The following is a 22,968-nucleotide window of genomic DNA, read 5'->3' on the forward strand; positions in this document are numbered from 1 at the left end:
AGGAAAAAAGAAAAGAAAAAGAATAATTACAAACCTAGCGCTCCAGAGAAACACACGCACAAGTGTTACAACCCAACCCCACGTTATAATCCATCCATTCCAATGTTTACATAAATGTTTTACCTGCACGAGTGCACGACGACCACAAAACTAAAATGCCGATTGTTATTGATTCCTGCCTAATAATGTTTACGTTGTTTAAAGTTTTGGTAAAGTTTTCTCAATCCACAAACAGAAATTGACTGTCAATATCTTAAGTATGTTCATTAGTGTGATTTTTCTTTTTTAGTTTAAATCAACGAAAACGGTTTATTGCTTTCTTCGTACGAAGAGAATATTTTTCGTTTATGACACAAGTAAAAACTCATTGAAATAAAACTAGAAGCAGTGTTCTGCATGAATGGTTTTATGTATTTTATTTTTAGAATTTGTTCTCAAACTTTAAAATTCACAACAAAACAGCAACGAGTTAGTTGTATGGTGAGTTTGTTTTTTGATTTTATTTTATTTCAAAGTTTTATTAATTAATATTTTCTAATATATGCGATTAATACATGACCAGTATTCTCACAGGAAAATAGTCACAATTTTTGTTAGAAAAAAAAGTTATAATTCTGTCAAAAAAAAAAAAAAAAAAAAAAAAAAAATCAGTCATATCACAGAAAAGAAGTCTTTTTTTCTTCTTTACAAATGGGTCACCTCATATCAAGGTCCAGAGGCCATTCGAGAATAAGGGTTAACGAGTGTATGGTAGTCATTGGGACAATAGTGTAGTAACTGTTAGTAGTGGAAATTTGGTATGATTTGATTATTTAAGGGGACGATTCAACAATAACCTGTTTACATTGGAATTGAAGACGACCATATTGTCGTCAGCTGGAAAGCAGACCAGCGGAACAAAGTTCCACACGCGAGCAGTTCTAGGAAAGAAGCTTTGTTCATGGAATAGTGGGGGAAATTAACCCTTATCCTCGAGTCGCCTCCGGGCTTTGATAAGTGGTGACTCCTTTGTAAAAAAAAAAAAAAAGAAGAAAAATTAATAATAGTGGTTTTAGCTAGGCAATTGTTTTTTTGTGAAAGTTTAGCAAGAGAGGAACATAGATTGGAGCTCAGACGAGCATTATGTGTATCAGAATTAGAGGGGGGGAATTTTTGACACCCCTAACACGAAACTGCGAATAAAATATAAAAAAAAACTCGTAATTTCTCTTTTAAAAGTGGGTTTTATTTATGGATTATACTTCCAAAATAAACTATTAAAGTTGTTTATAAAAAAATAATAGAAATATTAGTTCTTTATTTCTTAAAAAACAGTGTTTACAAAGTGCCTTCATGCAGGCATTTTTTTACGTAATGAAATCAATTGAATTTTACGAGTTAATTTTTTTCAATTTTTAAACTTTAAAAATCTATCAAAATTTTTCTATTGGTTAAATTTTTACGATATTTTTAGGGTCAATGTGGAATTTTATGCTCTTTCCAATAAACCGAATATAATATTTTAGACAAACTTTTTTTTTTTAAATTGCCCCCCCCCCATTTTGAAATGTTTATTAAATTTTTAATAATTAATTTATTTACCAAAGTTTTACATATCACAAATTGAAGGTAAAAGATAAAAAATAATATATTCAAATTTAAAACAAAAAAAAGAATAGTTTTGTGCAAATTTACCTTTAAAGTCAAAAGTTTAAAACCATTTTTTTTAAAAAACCCGTTGTTTTTCTTTTGTTTTTTTTTTTAAATGAAACCTTATAATGTTCTTATATTGCACAGAAAGTTTCGTCTTATTACGAAAATTATTTCTATTTCATTCAATGTTTTTTTTTTTTTTTCAGATATTAAAAAAACAATTCACTCCATAAAGTGGTATTTAAATATGTTAAATCAAAAACTCGTGTATTTCTTTGAGAACAGAAAAAAAAAAAAAAAATTCATCAACTGTTTTTTTTTTTTTTTTAAGGCAAAAAATTATAAGTAAAATGTGACTAGTTTTCAGGTATGGAGGCACAAATTTCTTTACGCGCAAGGCTAGACGACTAACGCGGACGTGTGGTTTTTACTTCCTTCTGTCCACCCGTAGTTCAAAACAATTAAAAAAAAAAACTACTTCCGGTTTTGATAAAAACGTATAATGTTTGCGTCATGGCGGGATTTTCAAATAGGCGTTTAAAAAATTCTTTTATATAAAAAATAAATGGATTTTAAAATATAAATATGGATAAATTCTGAACAATGAAGAATGGAACTAAACATTCAATAGTATTTTTTTATAGGTAAGTGATTTTTTGGAACTTATATCGATTTTTTATAATCGACGTAAGTTACATTTCGTTTATTTTCTTCAAATCTTTTTAAAGAAAACCGATTTAAAAAAAAAAAAATATTGCATAATTTGCTATTAAACCTGTTCTGTTATTTTTTAAAAATTTGGTCTTTGCTCCTTTAATTGAAAAAAAAATTAGGGGTTGATTTACATTTTTAAAGTAGTTATAAGCTTCGAAAAGATAGTAAGTTGAATTATTAGTTCTTATCACGTCATTTTTTAATGGCCGCTTCTGATACACCTAGACGAGCACTTGCCGTGAAAGTACCGATAGAGCAGAGACAGGCTAGCAATGACTTTTCTGTGGGAAAGTCTAAGTTCAAACATAATGTCCGGTAATAAAATTATATGAAAAGTCTAGACATTTTGCTAGGAGAAAAGTCACAATTCAGTCTAAACCAATGACAATCAAGTCATAGGGGCCAGTAAGAAAGTTATTAAACTCCTTCCCATGGCATGAAGATGTGACACAAGTGTCGGAAAGTGGGATTGAAGAGCCAACCACTTCAGTAGAAAATCATTTTGACCTGCAAAAAATACCTAGGCCATCCACATTCCTCAATAGGAGCATCTTAGGCAATTTTTTATTTTTTTTTTTTTACAAGGTAGTCACCACTTATCAAGGCTCGGAAGCCACTCAGGGATAAGGGTTATTGCGTGTACAGTAATCAATGGGATAGTATTGTATTAATCATTAGTATTGGAGATTTGATAAAGTGTCTTACTTAAGGGAGCGGTTCATCAGGAATTTGTTTATGTTGGACTTGAAGACATCCAGGTTGTAGTCAGGTGGGAAACAGGCAGACGGAAGAGAGTTCCACTGGCATGCACTTCTAAGAAAGAAGCTTTTTTCATGGAATCTACATTTTGGTTTTGGCACAGCTAAAGAATGGGGAAAATTTTTGACAGTGGTTTCGGCTAGACGGATGTTTATCATGAAAGATTGGCGAGGGGGCCAGAGATTGGAGCTCAGACGAGCACTTGCCATGGAAGTAAAAATAAAACAAAGACAGGCTTGCAACGTCTCTCCTGTGGGAGAGAGGTTGCAGGGAAGAGAAAAGGGCATCCCCCCCACTAAGCCACAAAACCTATTTTGTACTCTGTCAAGACAGGATAGGCTGTTTTTAGCAGCTCCTGCCCAGATGTGGCAGCAGTACTCCATCCTTGGACGTACTTGGCTTTTATATAGATAGAGAATTGCATCAGCAGTGAGATATCTTCTGGAGCAATAGAAGGATCCTACCATTTTTCCAATTAAAATAAGAAATAAACTAACCCCTTCTCAAAGGGAGAAGGCAAATACTCCTAGAACTGCACAGGACCAACAACATAACCATAGTCCATAGGAGAGAAGCTAATTTCAAAAATGACCTACAGGGGTTTGACAATATTTTTTGGACACTTTTTAAAAAGTACTTCAAGATGGTTACTAGTGCCAAAAACTTTTAAGATTGCAAGTACATAATTGAGGAGTAAAAATGCACTACCAGTGTAGTCATTTTTTTTTAGTTTGGCTTTGATAATTTTAGTTTTTTGTGATTTTTGTGAAAACTTGCACGACACTATTTTTCGGACATGATAAAAAATCCTATTTTATTAAAGGCTATGGTCATGTATATGTTGCTGTATGCAAATTTTTTGCTTGTACACTTAGCTGTCATCATTAGAATCAATTATCTGTTCTATTCTACTGGCAAAACAATTAATTAAAAGTATAATGAAGTAAAATGCATTCAAAAGAATGTTTGTTTGGCAGGGAAGAAGCGTGAAGATGGCCTCAGCATCAGAAGGATTGCCATGGAATTGAAGCTGTTGAAATTAATGGTCGAATACATACTGAAGACAAACTCTGAGCAGAAAAAGAGAGGACGGAAAAGATCAATTGGCAAGAGGACTGAAAGGAGAATGAAGAGGACTATGACACAGCTTTGGACATCTGGAGAAAAAGTTACAGCAAGAAAAGTGAAGGAGAAATGTGAATTGAATATAAACGTCCAAACAGTACAAAAAAAGCTGCAAAGGCTAAGAAAAACATTATCCTAACAAAGAAACAAAGGAGCAAGACTGGAGAGTGCTAAAAGGTGGTTAACAAAGCATGTTGACTTTACGAAGGTTATATTTACTGATGAGAAGCGGTTCAAGTTTGATGGGTCCGATGGATTGTGTACTTGGTCGAGAAGAGGTGAGCCTGTTGTACTGAACAAACGACAGATGGAGGAGGAGGAGTTATGGTTTGGGGTATGATCTTTGCTAATGGAAATATATGGTTGGAGTGGCTGAAAGGATGACAGAACAGTGAAAGCTATAAACGGTTGCTGGACGAGAAAGCTCTACTAAGGATAAGAAGAGAGATGGGGAATGATTTCGTTCAACAGCAAGACAATTGCAGCATCCACGTGTCAAAACTCATGAAAGAATGGATGGCTAAAGTGAATATGACTACTTTGGAATGGTCTGCAAAATATCCAGATCTAAATTTAATGGAAAATGTTTGGGAAATGCTTGCGCAACTTGTCTATGATGGACCTGAAATAACGAAAGAGGTTCAACTATTGGAACGAATACTAGATGCCAAAAAACAACTAATAGAAACACGTAGAGATGCTATTGTTCATATGTTTGATCATTATGAAGAGAGATTGATAAAAGTTATTGAGAAGAAAGGTGATATTATAGACTATTAACAGATTTTCAACGATGTCCGAAAAATAATGTCGCGTGTGCTTTGTAAAATATGATGAAAATTAAATATTTTTCCTTACCTAATCGAGTTTTTTCCATTTTTATTACAGGTATTGTCTTAATATGTTTATGCTATTCTATTGAAGGAATTTTGCCACTCTATGGTACTCGGAAAGTCGAGTTCTAAAGTGTCCGAAAAATACTGTCAGGCCCCTGTAGACGCCTTGGTGTGGAGGGAGGGAAAATTCCCTTGCTGAGAAAAGAAGTTACAATTAAGTTCTAGAAATCGGTAATAAAATCAGACTACAGATGTTAGAATTTAGTTATAATGATTATTAATACAGTCACATGAATAACTCATAGCTGAGTTATATTAGCCGGAAGCAAAATCATAGGAAAAATGACACACTTATGTTATAATGGCCGATAATAATTAGCAGAAAAACACTGACACTTATATGCTATAGCGAGCAGTAATAAAATAACAGAAAAAAGTCACAAATAAATCATAGTACCCCCCCCCACCCTGAAATAAAATCACAAAAAAAATAACAGTCACACATCTGTTATAAAGATCGGTAATAAGATCACAGAAAGAAGTCACAATTAAATCATAGCCCCCCCCCCACCTTCCAAAATAAAATCACAAAAAGAGCGGTAATAAAATTACAGACAGAAGTCACAATTAAATCATAGTACTCCCACCCCGCCCTGAAATAAAATCAAAAAAATATACAACAGTCACACATCTGTTATAATATCTGGTTATAAAAATCACAGGTTGCTGGTAAATAAATATCAAGTAAACTACAATTAATATATATTTTAATTAATATAATTATATTAATTAATATAATTATATTAATTAAAATAATTATATTAATTAAAATAATTATATTCATTAATATAATTATATTAATTAAAATAATTATATTAATTAATACAATTATTTTAATTAATATAATTGTATTAATTAATAGTTGCAAATTTTGTTTCGAATTCACGCATGTTTCCATGTACTATTTTCTAACTTTGTAAATACAACCACGTGTGTCAGACACATGCAGATGAAAAAAGAGCTCTGGGTTGTTGTTAGTGAGAAAGCTAATCATTTTGCGGATGTTTATTAAGTCATCTCCTAGATGTTGGGGCTTCAGTGTATCTGAGTCAAGAGAAACTAAGTTTTTCATAACATGACAGGTAGCTTGATTATGTAGTAGAGCTGACATTCAATGTAGCTGCCTTCAGCCTCAATCACTGCTTTGATACGGGTTCTGAACTGGGAACATGAATTTTCCACAAGCGCTGGTGGGGACTCAGCGAATACTCGGCGATCAGGCTGGCTTTGGTGTTGTGGGAGGTCATGTTGGTGATGTTCTCGATGTATGGATAAACAAAGTAGTCCAGTGGGTTCAGGTTGGTGGAGGATTGGGTTGGGGAGCAATGAGAGAAGGATACAAGTCGTAGCACTCCTTCTAAAGCCAAGCCTGAGTCTCTTTGGACTTGTGGCTTGGTGCCGAGTCCTGCTGTCACATCCAGGGTCTGTCAGTGGCCACCTGATTGCACCAGGTAATCACCACACTCTTCAGCATATCCAGGTGTTGACTTTCAAGTCAACTTCAGAGATGTGAAGTGGCATAATGTGGCCCTCACTTGAAACCACACCAAAGGCCATAACTGTAGCGGGAAATTTTGTTTTCATCACACATCCCTGTTATTCGGGGCAATCCAGCGATACATTTTGAGGGTGTTGGCACTGGTCCTGTTGTTATAACTTGGATTGATAGAGAGTATGAGCTGTACAATGGTGCATCTCCGATCTCGCTCGTTGAACATTGCGTCATTTTCAGGTATGATAAAAGGCTCCTATCGCTCTTAGGATTTGTACACAACTTGCCAACTAGTACATAGTCGGCAACAAAAAAAAAGAAAACTGGTTTTCATCAAATGGAAATGGAATCATTTCGTCTTTTCTAGGGCGACAATTTTATCTTTTCACAGTGTATTTACCTAGTTGCATGAATCTGGATGGTTTCTTGAAGATCAATATCCTGAACAAAATGGGGTTTTAAGACTAATAACACAAATTCAGTTGTGACATAGCTGTCACCATCATCATCATCTGATTATAATATGCTGTGAGTGTCCTGAACTCCAGAATGTGCAAGATGAGGCAGTTCAATCCATATGGTTGATACCAGTCACGTTGCAAGTAATCAAGTCACTTTTACGCACTCATGTCAGGTTTATGTTGGTCTTTCATGCATCTTCATGCTTGGAGTATCCGCGTGTTATTGCGTTGATGTAGAAGATACCACGCTCTACATGGCTAAACCATTGGAGATGCCGAGCGCATAAAACATCTGAAATCCCATTTTGTGATTGTTTACTTTGTGATTGTTTACTTTGTGATTGTTTACTTAGTAATCTGTTGTATGATCGGAGCTTCAGGAAATTTAAGCCCAGTGAAACAAAAATTTTCAAAGCATAACAGGTATCTGACAAAAGGTATTCGCTTGATTGCATGTGTCTGGACGGTTTCTGGGCAGATATATTCAGGGTTTTCAGCCTGGGTTTCCAGAGTGATGACATAAATTCAGTTGCTGTAGGTGGCCAGGACTCCAGAGTCCGCAACGTCTCATGTCTGTTTCTCATGCCATCCGATCCATAGGGTTTCCAGCCGTGTTGCAAGCAGTCAAGTCACTTTGTACACAATCAACATTTTCCATGCATTCTCGTGCTTGACATATCCAAGTGTGTTATTGAGTTGATGTAGAAGATTGCATGCTGTCCATTACTAAACCTTCTAAGACACTGAGCATGTTAGGAATCCCAAATCCAACTAATACAGAACTCTTAATAGAACACTATTCAAAGGATTCTATCTTGCAATTTGCTACTGCATATCCACCTGGTTATAGTATGGTCATTATTAGGGCTGTGACAACAGCATATTCTTTTCATTGTTTTGAATCTTGAGTGTATATATCCGTTAATATCTTATATGTTTTTATATAGCCTGATATAGTTCTTGGTTGATTGTGTCTTACTGTGTCGGATATATACCCGAGAATCAAAAGAATGAAAAGAATATTCTGTTGTCACAGTCCTAGTCATTATGCCCCAAGCTGTTGCAAATCAAGTGTTTGGGCCATGTCTTACTGCCATGCAACACAGCATAATCATCTTGACACACCGGATCTGATTAAATCATCAAAGTTAAGAAATATTGAACCTGATTAGTACCAGATAGGTAACCATATGCATATACCAGGTGCTGTACGTAGGAGGACGTTGACACCTCCTTGCAAGAACTGTAAAAACCTAACGTCATCATCTCTCCCTGACCAGGATATACATGCGACTGGAAACGGCTTGTGAACTTAATAATCTCTTGAAACTTCCTCCTTCAGTGGAAGCTAGTTCAACCCATCAGCTGGCTGGCTGGCCATGCAAAATGACAGAGTGAACATAGGTTGAGATTTGGCACCGAAGCCTGACGGAAATGCGTCTAGATGTAAGAATCGGCAGCAGTTTCGTTAAATAGATATTCTCGACTTAAATCCTCATGTGCAGACTTAAAATGGATTAAGACTGCTTTGTTTCGGGTGGGAATTAATTTTACCTGCCCTGGGACAGGTATTGTTTGAATTATATGTAAATATATACACACAAACGCAAACATGCACACATATCCGAGAATATGTTTATGCAGCAATCACACTACACTTGTGTTTTAAATTAAAGAAAAAAAAAAGAAAATAAAAGATAATTAAAAAAATTAGATTTTCTGAAAAAAAACAAAAACAAAAAAACTTTTCAACCCTATTAAAAATCAATAACCGTTTTTTTTTTAATGTCTAGACTTGTAAGTGAAACAATTAAAACCACAAATGATGGAGGCGGAATAGTTAAGCAGGTAAGGTGCAGTATTTACTGCGAGACACGATGTGCAGCTGCGGAGATGCAGAACCTCCCAGTTAAAATAACAGATGCACAGCGACGTCTTCCTTTGCTTCCCTCCTTTCAAAGATGGGTATAATCCTCCGCTCTATAATAAAAACCAAGGTGCATTTATTTGCTTACAAGAAGAATACCCGTCCCAACGCAAGTAAAACTTCATTCTCCAAGCATAAAATATTTTACACCACATTTATGTCCCTTATAAAGATCAAAATATATAATGCTACTAAACCGTATGTCTAGAATTATATATATATATATATATATATATATATATATATATATATAGTATTGATTTCAAAAGTTTATTAAAAAAATGACTTGGGTGCCATCAGCTAAAATCAAAACCAAAACATTTAGTGCTCTAGCCGCGTTCACTACTGTTTGAGCTAATTACATTTCGATAAGAAAGTTTAAAATTAAAACAGTTCATGCTATGAATGAATTTTCGCATGTACAAAAGTGATAGAAATATAGCGGCAAGTTGAAACAAACATTTAAACTTGCTGACATATTTCTGTACGCATGATTCATCCATCCAAACAAAGATTTTACTCGTTAGAAACCATCCTTGGTGTATGAATTAATTTCAGTGTTATGTGACAAGTAGTTTAAGAGTTTATTGGGTAAATATTTGCATGCAGACACACACACATACATACATACATACATGCATACACACATCTACTGTTTTATTTATATAGATTAACAGAAAGATCCTATGTGCAAAGAAAGGCTTTCGAAGAAGGTCGGAGGGTTACAGTATCCAAAATAGAAAATGATAACCAAGATGATAATAAACACCCGTCCAGCTGAAACCACTGTCAATAATTTCCCCCACTCTTTATCTGTGCCTAAATCAAAACGTAGATTCCATGAATAAAGCTTCTTTCTTAGAACTGCACGCCTGTGGAACTCTCTGCCACTTGCCTGTTTCCCTCCTGACTTCAACCTGGACGTCTTCAAGTCCAACATAAACAAATTCCTGATGAACCGCCCCCTTAAGTAATGACACTTTATCAAATCTCCAATACTAACGAATAATACAACACTACCCCCATTGATTACTGTACACACGATAATCCTTATCCTCGAGTGGCTTCTGGGCCTTGATAAGTCGGTGACCTCCATATAAAAAATATATATATAATAGTATCTCAAAAAGTGTAAATAATCCAAAATAATAGGAATTATTTATACTTACAAATAATACATTTACATAAGATGCTAAAGCTTCGTAATACATGGATAAAAGGAAAGGCAGACTTACCCAAATGTGTTGCAGCACGTCAAAAAAATGCCTGTGTTTTGGGTTAGAAAACTGACCACATTTCAATGGCCTGGTCTGGACAAAATAGAAGCAATGGACCAGAAATGTTGTAGATCTGTTGATTAAACTAACAAGAGAAAAGGATGGTAGGAAGTATTTGGCAGGTGCTGTCTCCTCCAACAGTAAGCCCAGAAAGAGAGAAAAGAGGAAGCGAACTTCTGAGTTGTACCTTTTATATTGCCGGGCACGAGTTCAAATTAACCAATGGTTGAATAGTGTGTCGTCATGTGATCTGAAACTTCACGAAGTAATCGCAACAGGAGTATCTTGTTTAAGGAATTTTAATAATCTTCGCCTGTATGATATTTGGAATGGGAGTATATAAATAACGTTCGAACAGAATGGAACAGACAATTTAAAAGCAAAAACAATTAAAAAATGTGCATGTGTGTATACAATCTGTGTTACTAGGGAAGAGGAGCAGTAAGAAAAAAATAGGAAGGATTGGGTATCAAAGAAAATGTCAAAAGATTAAAGAATTTGTGAGTTTGAAATTAACTTTCTAGCGAAAGTATATGTTGGACAATTGTGATATGATGCAAAATCCGTTTGTAAAAAGTAAAAAATAGAACAGAAAAAAACAGGATGAGAGAAAATTGTCAGAATAACATTTACTAAAAAGGAAGGGGAAGTAGAAGACAGTGTTTCACTTGTTATTCTGTTCAACAAATGATATTTTTAAAAGAGCATCAGAAAAACAAGAGCAAAAAATAAGACAACTATTTGGACAAATAACTATATATATATCTGAAAAAAAAAAATTGTTTTTAACAGACCATTAAAAACATATTCGGGTGTAAATTGTAAAATAAAAAACAGAAAGTAGGTTGGGCCAGAGTTACGGCCCCTGGCGATGACTCAGCAAAATGCATCATGGCCGCCAATATAATGTCTCTTATTTCATTTCCTGGGCATTTTTAGTTAGAGCCAATGAAACAAAAAAATAGGCGAAAAAATAAATAAATAAATAAATATACAACAAATAAATATTACCAAAGGGCAAGATAACTTACTCTTCTACCTAGCTGATGAGTCTTTTTGTGTTTTAAGATATCTGATGCATTATTTGGTTCTAAATAAATCGCATGGCTAATCTGTTCAGTTGGAACAAAAAAAAAATGAGAATATATTGCACAAAGATCCTTGATAATCGCTCAAATATCGAAAATTAAACAAAATACTGGTAGAAACACATCCAATAAATATCACCAATCATACAAAAATGTAATTAACATTAATGAGAACCGAGAACAGGTTAATGCGATTATATATATAGACCTTGCTTATTAAAAAACTATATGTAATTATTGTACATAACTTGATGTATACCACAATAAAAAGCATTGTTTTCCGAAACGATCGTACAGATAATTGATTTTGTTATTGTTCCTTCTTATGAAACGGATTTTTAATTTAATTATAATTTGATTTTTAAATTTTAAATTATCAATCACATTGCTTAATATTGAATTAGCTCTAGGACATTTAATTATCGAGCTTATTATATATCTAAATTACAACGAGCACTTTCTATTTCCTGTATTTTAACTAAACTAGTAATTTCACTGTTACATTAAAATACACTCAGCTCTTTAGACTATTGTTCTAATCTCCTTTAAATTATATATATATATATATATATATATATATATATATATATATATATATATATATATATATATATACTAGCAGACCACCCGGCGTTGCCCAGTCATAAAATATGTATAAATATTATCTTTTAATTAATGCAGATTTCTTATTTATTACAAATAGAAATAGGTATTGAATGTAACGTTAAATTCCTTTAAAAAATGAAGTAAAAAAAAAAAAGACAGAAAGAAACTGAGACATGTGTATGCGAGTATTATGTTTTTTTCTAAACAGTTCATTTTTTTGTAAGTTAAAAAAAAAATTACTTGAGCTGAGATTGAAACCAAAACCTAAAGACAGTGATTCAAGTACGATAACCATTAGACTAGCTTGAGAGGATCTTTAAAAAGTGTTTTCAAGTGTACTTATTTTTAATATAAGGAAGCTGTCATGTTTCACAACTGCGTATGCGCAGTCGTGAAACAGTTGACAAACAGATAAAAACGATTTTGCAATTTTTACACTTTTTTTTTTCCAGATGAAAGCCGATTATAAAGTTTTCCACAAGTATGGTCCTCTATATATTAAGTTTCAAGTCTGTAGATAAAAAAATTCGTTGAGTATATAAGTTGAGAAGTCTCTTCACACATGCACATTCTCATATATATATGGCATAATACTGTAAGCACACCCGTGGTATGTGATTTCATCGAAATAGGAAGTTTCTAGGGAATATCAAATTCACATGCAGTTTCCAGTTACATGTGAATCCCAGTTAGTGGAGATTAGATATAGTGTCTAGTACTCTGAAGTTATCCCCCCTCTGATACTGACCATGCTTAACATTGCTTACCTCTCACGCTAACATACCAATTCTCATTAGATTACAAAAGGTAAGTAATGTTGAGCTAGGTCAGTACCAGATGGGTGATCATTCGGAAATACTAGGCACTATATTTCATCTGTGAATTTGATATTCCCTAGAAACTTCCTATTTCATGAAAGTCAGATACCTGTGTAAGTCAGGATATGTATATAATAAATTCCACAGCCAAACAACATCGCAGCCCACAAGAGCCATAACAGTTAATGAACTGGAAGTCCAAGACTCAAGTTTCGCCCTCATTTGGGCTCATCAGTTAGACACATCAGAACTAGAATTCGAAATCTTAGCCTCTTGCATGCGAGGCAAGCACTCTGCCAACTGAGGAAAAACTCCCCGCACACAATAAATTCTATGAACACAGATCAAGCAAACCGTGCTGAAATCCGACTGAGAAATGGACCTTGTAAAGACGAAGTAGGTCCATTTCACAGTCGGATTAGCATCAGGAGCAATTGTTGTTTTCTTTTTCTTTTCCTTTGAGGCTAAGTGTTTTATAATTTATTTTGTATATATATATAACATGCCTGCTGGAATTAACGAGACTGCTTAGCAAATGAAAAAGATAACCAGAAAGGTTGGGAGAAAAAACAAAAAAACTCTATCGTGTTCAATCAGACGTGACTTAGGTGAGTAACATGGGCACATTGTTATTTATGATATTGTGCCTCAAACCGCACTGTATACCCTTCTAAGAAAAAGAAAAATCAACTTAAAAACGAATTCTATACATGCTGCCTGGAGTGTGTATTCTGCTAGTATATTTATATTGTGTATTTGCTGTTGTTTATTCATATGAAAATAAATGAATAAACATGGGAGAACAATAACATTGAAGCGAGAAAAAATCATGTGAAAATGAAAGGAAACGACTGAGAAAATTATGACCAAAAGGTTTCACATGCGAATATTGCTTAACTAGTCCAGCAGTCTCTCTGCTTTGTCAATGCAAGAGGCATATCTACATAGTAACGATATCATCGATATCATCATCATCATCATCATCATCATCATCATCATCATCATCATCATCATCATAATCATCATCATCATCACAGCCTTAAAGTTTAATTCTTCCACACCATAGTGGCGCTGTTACAAAATCAAGGCTATGCTGTTTGACTTGGATGCTTATTACTATGATTCTCCACATTGTCATTGCCCCCCCCCTTGATCTCATGATCACACAGGTGGCATTCCAGCGGCAGTTGCTTTAGTCAGCTGGTCCTTCGCAGTAGTTGACATGTTCCCACCGTAGAGAAGCACTGGCACTCGAACCTGGAACCCTTCTGATACAAAAATAGTGCGTATGCAATCTGGAGTGCTGTCAGGAGTGTTTGGCAGCAATGGGAACATGTTGAAACGAAGAAGTCGTGCGAGTTCTGCCAATTTGTTTATTTTTTTAAAATTCATATTAGATTACAGTTGTATTTTGCAAGATCTTTCAAACTGCATCAGTTGTGCAGTGCTGCATCATATGCACCATCCCTCCATATTTGCTGATAGATTTTTGCATCCTCTGTGCAGAAATTTTACTTGCTTAACAGTGAAAACAACAAATTATTTTTGTCTGTGTTATAGATTTTGTTTTGTTTTATTTTGTTTTGTTATGTTTTTTTACTTCAATTAAAGTTCTGAAAAATGAAGGACCACCTTTCAAGGAGCTAACACTTATTTTCTATATGAAGCAAACATTTGATTTCTACATAAGACTAAGACTTGTTTTCTATATGAGGCTAACACTTAATTTCTATGTAAAGCTAACATTTGATTTCTATATGAGGCTAACATTTGATTTCTGTATGAGGCTAACACTTGATTTTTATATGAAGCTAACACTTGTTTTCTATATGAAGCTAACACTTGTTTTCTATATGAAGCTAACACTTGTTTTCTATATGAAGCTAACATTTGATTTCTATGTAAAGCTAACACTTGTTTTCTATATGAAGCTAACACTTGATTTCTATATGAGGCTAACACTTGTTTTCTATATGAAACTAACACTTAATTTCTATGTAAAGCTAACACTTGATTTCTATATGAGGCTAACATTTGATTTCTATATGAGGCTAACACTTGATTTTTATATGAAGCTGACACTTGATTTCTATATGAAGCTAACACTTGATTTCTATATGAAGCTAACACTTGATTTTTATATGAGGCTAACACTTGATTTTTATATGAGGCTAACACTTGATTTTTATATGAAGCTAACATTTGATTTCTATATGAGGCTAACACTTGTTTTCTATATGAAGCTAACATTCGATTTTTATATGAAACTAACACTTGTTTTCTATATTAGGCTAACACTTGTTTTCTATATGAAGCTAACATTTGATTTTTATATGAAGCTAACACTTGTTTTCTATATGAGGCTAACACTTGTTTTCTATATGAAGCTAACACTGGATTTCTATATGAGGCTAACACTTGTTTTCTATATGAAGCTAACATTTGATTTTTATATGAAGCTAACACTTGTTTTCTATATGAGGCTAACACTTGTTTTCTATATGAAGCTAACACTGGATTTCTATATGAGGCTAACACTTGATTTCTATATCTATAGATGTGAAAGGTTTTTACTCCTGATGGAGGGTATGAGACCAATGATTTCGACGATCGTTTTTATAACCACTGGTTGTGGTAATCAACCAATGAAAATCTTGCAAAGTTACTATAAAATCGTCGAATTTTGGATTCAATCAGTTCGCCGTTGGCTATGTCACGAATCGCATTTGACTCTTGGCCGCCATCTTTGTTACTGGCAATTACACTCATGATCGTACTACACTCTGTTCGATATAATATCTCAACACTTAACAATAGATGTTTTAATATTCCATTAATATTCTCCTTTACATCTCCAATGCCAAGTTAATAAAGAATTATAGAACATAATTTCTTTCTCTCCAATTGACTATTTAAATATGTTATGCCTTTCTTATAGTCTCTTAGTCTTACTGGATTCCAGGACAAAAATTCATCTAGTCTGGTGGAGTGTCCAGCTTCGTGCTGTTACTTGAGGTAACATCACTTGGAGAAGGTGCACCATTTCTTATCCATACTGAAGAGATCCTATTTGGGCTTTGAATATTTTATGATTTGGAATGTTTAATCAGAGTATCCTCATGCTAGATTGACCCAACAAAACCCTTGTACAGAGAGACCTTAGACACTCGAGAGCAGTGTCTAGTAAACATTCAAGTTCTCTCCAGTAGGCATTCAAATGTTGGCATTTGTTACGATCGAGATTGTATGATTCTGTCTCCTTACCCTGACTACTAGGAAAAGAGGAAGGCTTCGACGAATGAACAGACACCACGGCATGCTTCTCTTTTTCATACACTTGTCTCCCTTGTGCAGTCAATACTGGATGTAGGCCTTACAGTAATTCCTTTACTTGAATCAAAGATGAGGGGTCAGAAAAGGTATATCATAAAACAATAAAGAAAAAGAAGCAGTTATATGGCCGAGTATCCTAATCCTCGGGACAAACTATATGAGACACTTTTAAAGGACTTTTAATAAATAGATTCGGAAGTATTCCAGGCAGGCGAGAGAACTCTCTAAGGAAAATTCGGATTTGGAACTTTAAGACAAAATTATTGTTTTTCGTTTACTAACGTATAGCTAACACGAAAATTATTGGGATATCAACATATCCCCCTAGTTAAGTAAAGTACACCCCTAGCATCGTTCTCCATATATATTTATATATTAAATAAAGAACTATTTTCTAATCCATGTCAACACACACCACATCATTTAAAGGGTGTTCCAGAAGTCATGAGCACATTTCAAGCCCTCATATTGTTACGCGTGAGCGCGATTAAATGTTGATACCCATACGAGAGTTAGCTAAAATGCGTAATCACAAGGATTCCCACTCCAACCCACCTCCTTGCTTAGATTTTTATACGATCGGTGAAAAGCGACGGTCATTCATAAACGCTCACATGCGAGGCAGGCGAACTCCTTCTAACCCCTTGTCACGTCACTATCTGCTTAACTATGGATGGTAGTAGGGTGAAAGTGGTACCATTTTAAACCTAAATGCATTAAGTTTTTTCGTAATTTTGCTATTGATTTTTTCATTTCTTTTCAGATTCAGTAATGGCGTTCATTCAACCAGAAAAAGCGTTTTGCGTGCTTGAATTTGCAAGGACTGAATTATGGACACTTGTTCAACGTGCATTTCGCAAAAATATTCAGAAAACAATCACCAGAAAGGAAGTCCATAGTGAGATGACATGATAAATTTATGGCGAATGGGTGCTTATGCCCAGTTAAGAGAACAGGATGCGCCTCAAATTCAGAAGATGTGGCTGACAATGGGACGCGTTTGGCAAGAATCGGACTTAATGTGTGTCGTGTGTCCAATAGTGCTAACATTGAACATTCTGGAACATTCCATGAAAAACTTCGAGATTACACGTTTTCTGAATATACCAGATGCGTTTTTTTTTTTTATCCTTAATCGTTTTCGAGATATTCAATGTCAAAATGTGCCCAAGACTTTTGGAATACCCTGTAAGTCTATCTCGTATTTAGCTCTTCTAAGGATTTATACATTTTTTTGTTTTGTTTGTGTGACTATGCATTTTGTTTCGAGTTTTTCTTGTTTATCTATTCCTGTCCACCATACAATTTCCCTAGCCAACAAAAATCATTGGCAAAGTTATAAAAAGTAACAAAAATATAAAATATTTTTAATCGCGAACCCAAGTTGCAACATGATTAGTTTATTAAAGATATTCATAATTTTATGTTAAAAATAGACTCTGTTTTCATTTTGTAATATTTAAAACTAGTTTATATATAAATCTTATACTTATATTCAATCCAAATATTTCGATTTTATTTTGATACAATCATAACTATGATAAGTATCTTCGTTACTTTCGTCAAAATTGGAAATATTTTTAAAATTTTATTGTTACAGAATTTGGGTTTCTTTCACCCGAGTATTTTTGTTACGTTGTCGTATCATAAAATGAGCGTTTGTTATATTGTCTATTTATAAAGGATTGAGTGTTTAATTATCTTACCAGAGTTAATGTCGTCGTGTGTGTGATCGTCTAGTGGTCTTTCTATTACATATGTTCATATGCTGTTAAGTGTGAATATGTGTGTGACATGTCATGTATTTTCAACATACCTTCTGCCATTTCGTTGGTCCATCTGGAAATTCTCGTCTGGGAGGGAGACTTGATACCTGTTTTTGGGGGACGAAGATTTATTTCACTCCAAGACAAGAAATTGGTTCTATAGTTTTTTTTATTCACCTTCCAGTTTGTTCGCAGAAGATTGGAAAGTGAATTTGGCCTGTGTTGTTTTTTTCTTCTAGGTCTTATTTCTACCACGTCAGCATTCGCTCCCACCCCAGCGAAGGGTAGGAGACAACGGCAAAGCCGTCCACTCTCTTCCAAGTCCCAAACAAAATCTCCTCAATTCAGCTAACCTGATCACATGACTCACACGCAATCCAATCAGCTGATCTTAACTTCTGGTCAACGTGTCTACACTATAATTCACACTCTTGCTCTCTCTCTCCCTCTCTCTATCTCTCTCCATTCTCTAACATTTTTAAGAAAAATCACTTCAAGATTTTTCTTTCATTTCGATGCAATCATAACTACAATGAGGATCTCCATTATTTTCGTCAAAATTGGAAATATTTTAAATTTTTCACCAGCTATAGGAAAATAGCTCCACTACCTTTGTGGATGCCTTGGAAAAGACAAAGGCTTAGGGAGTAAATTCTGATAAAAAATCTGGTTTGGAGTTCCGATAGGCAGATGGTGGAGCACTGCAACACTTTTCTGACAACTTCTGCAGCTGTGTTGATTCCGACTGTATTAGTTTGCCTTTTTGTCAAATTTTGTCTGCAATGCCGAAAAGGGGGTCCCTGTTAACTGGGCAAACCTAGGCCTCCTTATCATCTGCTCAGGCCTACATCCAGAGAGGCAACTCAGATTTAATCTAACACATGATACTGTGCATACATTTAATCAAATAGGTTCCTCATGTAACTGTGCATCCATGATAAATAGTTGTGGTGATGGGGAGTTTCCTTGGAAGATCCCTCTTTTTATTATCTCTGCTATATATTGTTCCTCAGCTGTCAGTTCAAGTCTTTATTTCCAAACTGATAATCGTGCCATTTTATACATTCTCAGGATTCTTTTATCCATGATTGAGAACTCCTGTTGTACTCTTTCTTGTAGTCGATCCATGCCATGGCCATGTTCTTGTTCCTATCTTTTATTTCCTTCAGGATCTTTTGGCCTATGTATAGCAGATCATGTGTTCCTCCTTTTCTTTTCTGACATCCTTTCTATTCCTCGGGTAGTAATCCTTGATTATTAAGGGAGTGGTAAATTTTACACTATTTAATTCAAATTCATTGTTGAGATGAGTATTATTTATTAATTTATTTTATTGCGGACTATTATCCTCATTTTTTTTTAGTGGCTCTTTCACAACGTTTCGGCCAACTATTCCTATGGCTTTTGTCAGGTGGTAACCAAGATGGGATAGGAACTCCGAATCTCCTAACTGCATTCTCTGCAATTACTGCCTTTCATAGTTGTTGTCATCACATCACGTTTTGGCCAACTATACCTCTGGATTAAAACCGTTATCTTCAGACAATGCTCACCTCAACGTCTCTACAGTTGAATCTCTACGGTTCAAGGTGAGTATTGTCTGAAGATAGCAGTTACAATCCTACACAAAGCCAGCCAGAGGCTTACTTAGCCAAAACGTAGTGAAACGACAACAACTATGGAAGGCAGTAATTGCTTAGGATGCAGTTAGGAGATTCAGCGTTCCTATCTCGTTGTGGTTACCACCTGATGAAGTTCAGAGGAAAAGATGAGGATAATAGTCTGCTATACAATAAATTAATAAGTGGTAAATTTGTTTAGGTTTTCCACATGGTAGGTAAGCAAGTTATAGGTCTGTAGTTGCTAACGCAATTTTTTTTTTGGTATCTTTTAGTATCATTGTGGTTCTGCCTTTGGTCATTCATTCTGGCACATCTGCTTCGTGGATACATCTTTCCCTGTATTTGAATTAGCCTTTCGTGTAATGTCATGAATTTGTTGAACCAATATGTATGTAATACGTCTTGATCTAGTATTCTTCAGTTTGCCATTTTTCATTGGGTTGGCTTGAGGGGTTCCTTGCTGATTTCATTCTGTGTCTCTTCTTCAATTTGTTGTAACTTTTCTTTCATGTCTTTCAGTCATTTGATGGTTCTATTTTGATCTTGTCGTTCTTCCCATATATTACTCCAAAAGAGTTTTGTTTCTGTCAGGTGTGGTTGTTCTGTTTTGTTTTTCCTCCGTTTATATTTTGATAGAATTTATTATTATTATTATTATTATTATTATTATTATTATTATTATTATTATTAAAATAACATTTTATATATATATATATATATATATATATATATATATATATATATATATATATATATATATATATATATAAATGTTTTTTCATATACAATATTTTACATGTAGGGTGTTCTTACTAAGAGTTTCACACAAGCCATAATCAAAAATTTCTCTGTGAGAACAACATATGGTGTTCCCTGGATTCTGAATGACAACAAGTCTTCCCAGATTTCCTGTACTCTCCATGTCTTTTGATAACCTTTGAAAAAGAATTTGCGTTATCGCAACAGTTGTTTATCATTGATTTCTCGCTGGCAACGGCCATTGTTCTTCACTAGAATTTGGGTCACAAAAAGTCTTCCCAAGGTCCCAGTCCTTTTTGCACTCATCCAGTGGAGGTCTGATTAGTGATTTCTCTCCTTGGTCTTTTCATCCTCCGTGACTCTTTACAACATTATTATTATTATTAGTTGTAATAGTAGTAGTGGTGGTTTTAGTGTTAGTAGTAGTAGTAGTAGTAGTAGTAGTAGTAGAAGGATATAAAAGTATTATTATTCTTTATTATTCTTATACGTGTATATATATATATATATATATATATATATATATATATATATATAGTAAGTTATAAAATATATATGGCGATTAAGCTACACAGAATATTCCACGTTTCATCCAGGCTAGGATTCCTCAGGCTTATGTGATAATTTTGTGGTTGTCTCATGTTTTTATATACGCACCTTCTATCGAGTTTTTAGTTAGCCAATCAGTTTTCTAGTTTCCACGTCACCCTTCCTAATCAGCAGGCACTTACAGGACAAAGGCCCAGTTGACCCCCAGTTGACCCGTTCCTTTGTGTATGCTGTTTTAGCGAGGAGCGTTGATATCTAGTGAACTGACCTATTTTAAACCTAGGTTAATTTTTTTTATATGCTTGTTTATATATATATATGTGTGTGTGTGTGTATATATATATGTGTGTATATATATATGTGTGTGTATATATATATGTGTGTGTGTGTGATAGTTTATGTATGTGTATGTTTATTTATTTATTTTTTGCCATTGTTAGTTTTAAAATTATTTTGTATCTCTATCCTAGAATAAATTTTATCCTGTGAACACAATTGTTCGCTATTTCTCTCCTACAGTTTAATAGATGTTGGAGTTCTTTAAAGTAAAGGATAGCAAATTTTTCATGAAGGCATAATCTACATGGGTCGTCTAGGTCTCTACATGTGCTTGCTTGTCTTACTATTTTCCTGAAGGCATATATATATATATATATATGTATATATATCCTTCATCAAAAATGATGTGAAAAATTATGCAATGTTCGCAGTCCTATTTATCTGGATATATTATTAAAATATTCACATAAAATCATAGAAAAAAAAATCTTGCAGTTTCCAAAAGTATTCAGGTCAGTAGAGAATTAATTTCTACTGTGTTTAATATAAATTTTTCTTTACGAGTTCTCGAGTGCTAACTATTCTGTACTTTATGTTAAACCTTTCTTTTTTATATATTAGTAGAATTTTTTTAACAAGGAAAGGGAAAGATTGCATCGCTGATAAAATAGGCATCCCGGAATGAGATGCTAAACGTTAGACTACTTCGGCTTTTCATACTGTTTAGTGATCAATTAGCAATTGCTAATTATTCTGGATTTTTTTTATCAAGGTTGAACTTTTAATAATAAAAAAACAGATGACATGCTGAAGAAAAATCAGAAATTTTAATCTATTTTTCAGCACAACTGAAAGCGAGTCAAATAAAAACTGAAACCAAAATTTTTTTTTTATTCTTATCCCAAAACAAAGTAATTTAGTTCTACTGCCTTTGGTATACATTTGTTGTTATCTTTATTTTTATTTCCGAGTTCTTGGCTGTTAACTATTCTGGGCTTTTTTTCCAATGCTAAACTCTTCATAAAAAATGGTGTTTTGCCAGAAGCAGAAGCAGAAGTTTTTTTTATTTTTGTTCACATCTGAAAACAAAGTAAATTTAATCATTTGTTTTTCGTTTTGTCTTCCAGTTTCTGGTTGTTAACTATTCTGGACTTTTACCAAGACTGAAATCTCAATAAAAACAGTTGTGAAGCCAAAGACAAATCAGAAACTTTTCTTTTCTTTTAGGCTCAAAAGAAAGTAAATTCAATTCTACTGACTTTAGAATAAAATATTTGTTGTCTTTATTTTATTTATTTTTTTTTACGCGTTCACAGCTATAAACTATTCTGGATTTTCACCTTAATAAAAACAGAAGTTTTCTTTTTTGCTTCTCATCCTACAACAAAGTGAATTTAATTTTACTGCCTTTGGTATGAATTATTTGTTTTCTTCATTTTTGTTTGCGAATTCTCAACTGTTAACAATTCTGGATTCTTACCAAGGTTGAATCCTAAAAAACAAAACAAAAAACAAAAAAAAACCAAAAAAAAAAAAACCAGTACTGCTTAAGGTAAACCAGAAGTTTTCATTTTCTTCTCAGTACAACTAAGGCTGACTCAAATGAACCCTGGACCATTGGTAAGTACAACTGAGTGGAACACGCAAGACGCAGAGTCCGCTAGCTGTGTAGCAAGTGGTTGGACTAATCACCGGTTACAAGCAAATTGGTTGGACAACACACACAAAAAAGGGCTAAGCTCACCCTGGGTCACTTGACGCTGTAAACAGGCGTTACTCAATTTAAACAAGCGAAACAATGTAACTACAACAAATTCCGTGCTTTAGTAACCACTATTTTGAGATGCCAAGAATAGATTTATCTT

At 34.1% G+C, this 22,968-nt stretch overlaps 1 protein-coding gene and 1 long non-coding RNA gene across 2 annotated transcripts in view; one reads left to right on the plus strand and one right to left on the minus strand.

Moving 5' to 3' along the window:
• The window catches only part of LOC145247326 (uncharacterized), a 489,868-nt gene extending 479,205 nt beyond the window's left edge, over positions 1-10,663 (minus strand). Inside the window, exon 1 of the mRNA XM_080108978.1 lies at positions 10,242-10,663. The gene's annotated coding sequence lies outside the window, so the exon portion shown is untranslated. The remainder of the gene's footprint in view (positions 1-10,241) is intronic.
• Positions 351-22,477, plus strand: LOC145247329 (uncharacterized). Its single transcript, XR_013863244.1, has 3 exons — positions 351-480; positions 16,892-17,316; positions 22,231-22,477. It is a non-coding gene; the product is annotated as an uncharacterized LOC145247329 (long non-coding RNA).
• Positions 22,478-22,968: the final 491 nt, after the last annotated feature.

Source organism: Euprymna scolopes, chromosome 25 (genome assembly GCF_053919585.1).
Source record: "Euprymna scolopes isolate OS-2025 chromosome 25, ASM5391958v1, whole genome shotgun sequence".
In the NCBI taxonomy this organism is placed as follows: domain Eukaryota; kingdom Metazoa; phylum Mollusca; class Cephalopoda; order Sepiida; family Sepiolidae; genus Euprymna; species Euprymna scolopes.